Here is a 5245-nt window from a genome sequence, read left to right on the forward strand (position 1 = left end):
GGTATGTTCCTGGAACTGATGTTTCCATATGCTGCCCTTGCAGAAAGGCCATGGTTTGGGGTTTTATTTTCCCCTTCAATTAGAATTAGCTATCATCAAGAGTTACCTTCTACTGAACATCTGTGTTTCTAAATCACCCTAAGAACAAAACTTGCATTTTTTTTTTCAGAGATCACGTACTTACAGGCAGTGCTTCATGAATAATTTTCCTAAGAGCAACTGCCTAATGGGTATATCGCTGAAATGACAGACAAGGAAAGCCACCATGGGACTACAGGACACGAAAAACCATCACTCAAGCTGAGATGACTGTACTTAAGTAAAGCAAACACTCAATAAAGTAATTAGGGGGTTTCTGTAATAATTAACCACTGGCTGCATGCTGTGCTGTCCAACATTCTAATCATTTTGTGATGTAGTCCCATATCTGTCTGTCTACCCCGCTAACTCATTTTAAACACCTCCAGCTCTATCGTGAGAGGGCATGAGGAGGCCACATTGACAAAACACGCGAATGACATGGAGATGTATGGAGCCTACAACATGGGAAGGGCAAAGAAAACTGAGCTCATTAAGTGAACATGCATTGAAATGTCCACCATTATTCTAAGATGTACACGGTGCTCAAAGCACATACACACATTTGTCAGACATGGCCATCAGTATTAATATTCAACTGAAAAAGATGAAACAAACAAAAAGTGAAAAATGTACAAAAAGGTGACAGAATGCCATTATCCATTCCCTGGACAAAAGAAAAATGACCAAATATGACATCACACTGCCTTAATGCTGAAGCACGCCCTTCAGTGTTCTGCTATGAGCACAGTCAAGTGGTATGCGTGCTTTGGCAAGGTGGATGCCTCCATTGCATCTGCCCAGGCCCGCTTTCTCAGGTGGTTCAGCTTATGAAGGACACGGATCACAAGAACAACTCTCACATGGCTTCAAACTCATCAATACGCTGCTTGGTGTTGCCTTGTCGAATCTGTCGGAGAGTCTTGTATTTATCACGGCTTGCCTTGACATTCTCAGCATGAAGAACATCATTCTGTGTCTTCTTGGTTTCATCTCTGGCTTGGGCTAATTCTGAACTTAATGCCTGGAGATGCTTCTTCACACGTTCTTCTGAGTTTCTATTACCCGCTCTTCTTCGCTTCTGTGGTTCATCACCCCCTCGCTGGACAGCTCTGCTCTGGCCTCAGCACTGTTTTCATCTTGCTTGTCATGCTTGTTCTCTGTGGGAGGGATGACTGGGGGTGGGGGCGGGGGAGGAGGTGCAGACATCACAGTTTTTAACTCTTCTTTGGTCTTTTCCAAGTCTTCTTGAGCTGCAAAAGCTTTGTGCTGCCACTCAGTAGCTTCCTCTTCCTTCTTCTTCTTGGCTTCTTGGCAGTGAATTTGGCAAGTTCTGCTGCCAGCTGCTCTTGGTTCTTCATCTGGTCAGCAGCTTGCTTGGCTATTGCGGACTTGGCCTCCGCAGCCCAGCGCTCCCTGTCTAACCGCTCTGCCTCCTCTTTCGCTCGCTGGCGCTCTTGCTCCAGTTCCAGAGCTTTCCACGTCTGCTCCTCTAGCTCTTTCTGGGCTTTCATTGTCTGCTCTAAAATCTGAATAATTTTTAAAGAAAAATATTTGATGTAAAAAACAGATGATCAAAGTTATAAAAGTGATATTTCACAAAATATTAAAAAATTCACATTAGTATTTCAAAGTTTACAGTTAATAAATGAATCAAAACACAAAAATAAATATTTTCATCAATCAGATTTACATCAGGGAAACTTGATGAGCCTTGCATTCTGTAAGGTTTCTACAGGAAATTGTCAGGGGCAGCCTTGCTTGTACACTGAAGGCCTAAAATCAGCCATAGGCCTAAGTCAGCCTGCTAACACAAAGTCTTGGTCTCTGTGGAAAAACACTGAACAGATGGATATAAGATCTTGTAAACAAGTAGCCTTGGTGGAAATTTACCAGCCTGGATAGTCATCGACCTTGTAGATAGGTATCCTTGGTGGATAGTACCAACTTAGATAAGGACAAGTGAATCATAGGCAGAGTCATAGTGACCTGTTCCCTGAACCTTCACACAACTAATACTCTGTTCTGGAAGATATCTGTACTCCCCCTGAACACCAATGCTCCTGCATCATCCCCTTCTCCACATCCTGCCTCTATGTGTTTGTAACCCCTGTGTGAAAAAGTAAAAATCATCAGTTTGATCAGACTATAGCCAAGCTACTGTTCTTTGTTTGTCTGTTTCCCCCATTCTCTCTTTCAGGTGATCTCCCCAGACCCTGTTCAATGTCCTGCTGGATCGGCAGGAAATCAAGTTAATTATGCATTATTTGGTAGAATAGTGATGAAAACCTTCTGTAGGGCAGTTAGATATTTTGTATTAGAATTTAAATAAATATGTACTGCCTGAAAGTTGTTTCAGTGGACATACGTGCTTGCTGTCTAGAATGATAGTCTGGATTCATTCCTCAGGAGCAACAATAGAAAGCTGACTACTAAAAGTTACTACCTTTGTATACATGGGCATACACACCTCCACATAATTAATTAATTAACTAACTAATTAATTAATCAATCTTTGAAATAATTGTTCTTTTTGTCCAAGAAAGTTCATATCTGTTGCAAGTAATATTTTTTAAAAATGGTGCCTGGTCCAGCTTGTTCCCAGACAGTGCCATTTTCCCAAGGCTCCATCCCTGGACCACAATTCCAGCTATCTAGAGACACTGGCCCTGGCACCCACAAGACACCAGCGTGGGAGATGGCTCTGCCAATCCAACATGCTGTCTCCACAAAGCTCCACTGAACCCCAGATGTTACCTGCCATGCCCACAGTACCCAGTAGAGTGAAGACTCTTAAAGCTTAAAGGTTATCCAATATTTATATATTCATAAGTGCTCAATTCACAAGATGCCCACATAATTAGAATTGTAAACCCAATTACCTAACCTTAATATTAATAACTACCTCTGCTAAAGACACTCGGACATTTGCTGGCATCTTCTTTCCTCCTCCTCCTCTCTCTCTTCTCCTTTCAACTCCTCACTCCTACCTCTCATACAGCCCAATCACTGGGCTTTATACAAATGTAGTCGGAATATATCTCGCTACACATATCCAACTGTATGAATCTTCAGATTGTTCATGGAAATTTTATATATAATAGCAAAAGTTAAAAAACATAAATATAACACATAATTGAAATTTATAACCATATACACATATGTACATTCTATATTAATCTATGAAATCACTTAAATTGTTGTTCACTGACAATATTCACAGTGAATTGTGGAGGAAAACTATAAGGCATAAGATGGTCCTCCACAGACAAATATAGCTTTGCAATTTCACATGTGCCCATAGTATCTTGAGATTGTAAGATACGAACATAAAGTAAAAAAATGTTACAAAATGTTGTTTATAACTTCTTTCAGTTTTGCTTATTTGTTGTTTTTTGATCAGACACATATTTATACTGTTTATAATGAGTCAAATTATTTTTATTTAAAGTTAAAATGTAGCTTTGTTGAAGGACTTTTAAAAACTTCATCTGGACTAATTTTTTATTAGTTATTTTATTTGTTTAAATTTTAAATGTTGTCCCCCTTCCCAGTTTCTCCTCTACAAAGCCCCTATCCCATCACCCCTCCCCCTGACTCTATGAGGGTGCTCCCCCACCCACTCACCCACTCCCACCTCACCAGTGGCCCTAGCATCCCCCTATGCTAGGGCATCAAGTCTCAACAGAACCAAGAGCCACCCCTACCACTGATGCTAGGTAAGGCAATCCTCTGTTACATCTGCTGCTGAAGTCATGGGATACTTCCATGTGTAATCTTTGGTTGGTGGTTTAGTCCACGGGAGCTCTGGGGAGTCTGGTTATTTGATGTTGTTGTTCTTCTTATGGGGGTGCAATCCCCTTCAGCTTCTTCAGCCCTCCCTCTAACTCTTCCTTGGGGTCCCCATGCTCAGTCTGATGGTTGGCTGTGAGCATGCACATCTATATTGGTTAGGCTCTGGCAAAGTCTTTCCAGGGATCACTATACCAAGCTCCTCTCAGCAAGTGCTTTTTGGCATCAGCAATTGAGTCTGAGTTTGGTGTCTGCAGATAGGATGGATCCCTACATGGGAGAGTGTCTGAATGGCTTTTCCTTCAGTCTCTGCTCCACTCTTAGTTCCTGTATTTTCTTTAGACAGGAACAATTCTGGGTTAAAATTTTTGAGATGAGTGGGTGATCCTCAACTAGGAGCTATGCCTATTCACTGTGTCTGGTATCTACAGGTTCTATCTTCCTTGTGTAGGGTATTTTGGCTAATGTCACCCAAGTTGGGTCCTGGGAACCTTTTGCTTTCCTGGTGAGACTTTCTAGTGGCTACCTCCATTGCCCATCCTTCATTGCTACATTCAATTTCCTGACTCTCTATACTTCTACCCTCTCTCCTCCCATACCTGATCCTGCCCCCTTTTATTCTCCCCCTCCTCTTACCCTCCTGTATTCTTCCCTCCCTCCCTCCACCTCCCATAATTATTTTGTTCACCTTTCTACATAGGAGTGAAGCATCCACACTTTGGTCTTTCTTCTTGAGCTTCACATGGTCTGTGAGTTGTATCATGGGTATTCTGAGGTTTTGGGTTAATATTCATCTATCCTGTGGATATATAGCATCTGTGTTTTTTGTGTGACTTGGTTACCTCACTCACAATGGTATTTTCTAGTTTCATTAATTTTCCTGCTAATTTCATAAAGTCATTGTTTTCAATAGCTATGCAGTACTCCATTGTGTAAATGTACTACATTTTCTGTATCCATTCCTCTGTTGAGGGACATCTGGGCTATTTCCAGCTTCTGGTTATTATAAATGAGGCTGCTATAAACATAGGGGAGCATGTTTCCTTATTACATGCTGTAGCATCTTTTGGGTATATGCCCATAAGTGGACTAGTTGGGTCCTCAGGTAGAACTATTTCCAATTTTCTGAGGAACTGCCAGACTGATTTCCAGATTAGTTGTGCCAGCTTACAAGCCCACCAGCAATGAAGGAGTGTTCTTCTTTCTCATATCCTCGCCAGCATCTGCTGTCACCAGAGTTTTGATCTTAGCCATTCTGGCTGGTGTGAAGTAGAATCTCAGGGTTGCTTTGATTTGCATTTCCCTAATGACTAAGGGATTAGTTGATGCTGAATATTTCTTTAGGTGCTTCTTGGCCATTTGAGATTTCTCTGTT

At 41.5% G+C, this 5245-nt stretch overlaps 1 pseudogene; it reads right to left on the reverse strand.

Moving 5' to 3' along the window:
- Positions 1–639: 639 nt before the first annotated feature.
- LOC117724710 (radixin pseudogene) lies at positions 640–1613 on the reverse strand (annotated as a pseudogene).
- Between the last annotated feature and the right edge of the window lie 3632 nt (positions 1614–5245).

This window comes from Arvicanthis niloticus, chromosome 20, assembly GCF_011762505.2.
Source record: "Arvicanthis niloticus isolate mArvNil1 chromosome 20, mArvNil1.pat.X, whole genome shotgun sequence".
NCBI classification, from domain to species: domain Eukaryota; kingdom Metazoa; phylum Chordata; class Mammalia; order Rodentia; family Muridae; genus Arvicanthis; species Arvicanthis niloticus.